This window comes from Dysidea avara, chromosome 2, assembly GCF_963678975.1.
Source record: "Dysidea avara chromosome 2, odDysAvar1.4, whole genome shotgun sequence".
In the NCBI taxonomy this organism is placed as follows: domain Eukaryota; kingdom Metazoa; phylum Porifera; class Demospongiae; order Dictyoceratida; family Dysideidae; genus Dysidea; species Dysidea avara.
This window is the reverse complement of record NC_089273.1, coordinates 6,332,835-6,334,314: the sequence shown is the minus strand read 5'-3', so window position 1 is coordinate 6,334,314 and position 1,480 is coordinate 6,332,835.

Sequence of the window (1,480 nt, the reverse complement as noted above, 5' to 3'; positions counted from 1 at the left end):
AGATCCTCACTGTTCTATTAGAGTAAATATCTCGATCTTTTCTTGCAAACAGTGTCCCATAAAAGTGTGTTGGGGGTGGGGCATGGCCCCCCCTGGCTCCCCCGTCTCCACTACCTATGTCCTCACATCTCCATGGTCAGATAATCACTAATTGTAATTGCATACTAATACATCCCTTATGTTTATGTGCCAATCAATTCCTCTAGAATTGTATTCCTGTGCATCTTTTCTACCTGCACACACTGTGTTGGCCATGCACTGTTTGTACGTGCCCCATTAGTAGGTTGTCCCGATGGTGATTGTACTTGGTTATATTTGCCTCCGACCTAGTAATAATAATAATAATTATACAACCAAGTACTAAAGATAATATGAAATGCGGTTAAAATTACGTCATTAATAATGAATGAATAAATAAATAAATAATTATGTTTGAGGAAACTACAAGGCCTAAGGCTTCATACTCACTGGGAATAGATACCATGTTGTATGAAGAGACAATCGTACATATGGACAGCTGTTATTGTGAAGGTGATGGAAATGTACAATGATTCTATTTAACGCCGATCAAAACAGTTAGCATGTGATGCCCACTAGATAGGCGAACTACTGTTCATTGTGTTTGAAAGTGGGCGACAGCAACTATTTCAATTGGAAAACAAGTGGTTGCTACTCCTGCTTAATAAACAACATGATTGGAAGTTGCTACTAATCGCTGGAGGTTAGTTTGTGTTGGTTACAACACTTTGATAGTCTTGTTTCTTTAGTCTCGCATAACTAGGCTACCTTCACTCGTGTATGGGATGGGAGAAAGCCTCACCTGGCAGGCCATTGTGCGAAGAAGGTGCAATTTCCAGCTGTTAAGTTTGTGTGATGATGCATAGCTCTCCATCTGAAGCCTCACATCTTCACGGTCGGATAATCACTGATTGTAATTGCATACTAATTAACACATCCCTTATGTATATGTGCCGGTCAATTCCTCTAGAATTGTATTACTGTGTATCTTTTCTACCTGCACACACTGTGTTGGCCATGCACTGTTTGTACATGCCCCATTAGTAGGTAATCCCGTTGGTGATTGTACTTGGTTGTATTTGCCCCGGGCCTAATAATAATAATAATGATTGTCGTACTGGAATTTTGATTGATGTGGCTATTCCTGCTGATGCAAATATTTTAAGTAAAGAATCTGAAAATATCATAAAAAATCTGTGCATTGAGTTACGAAGACTTTGTAACTTGAGGACTGTTAATGTTATTCCTATTGTTATCAGCTGTTTAGAAGCCTACACACCAAACCTGCTGAAATTTTTATAGGAACTCCCTGGTAAGCATCCCGAGGCACCATTTCTTAAATCTGCCATACTTGGTTCAGCTCACCTGTTAAGGAGGGTTCTGGCGCTCCCAGAGATCTATCTCCAGCAACAGAATTTTATTGATTCAGTAACAACTGTAATGTACCAGTCATTGTATACTG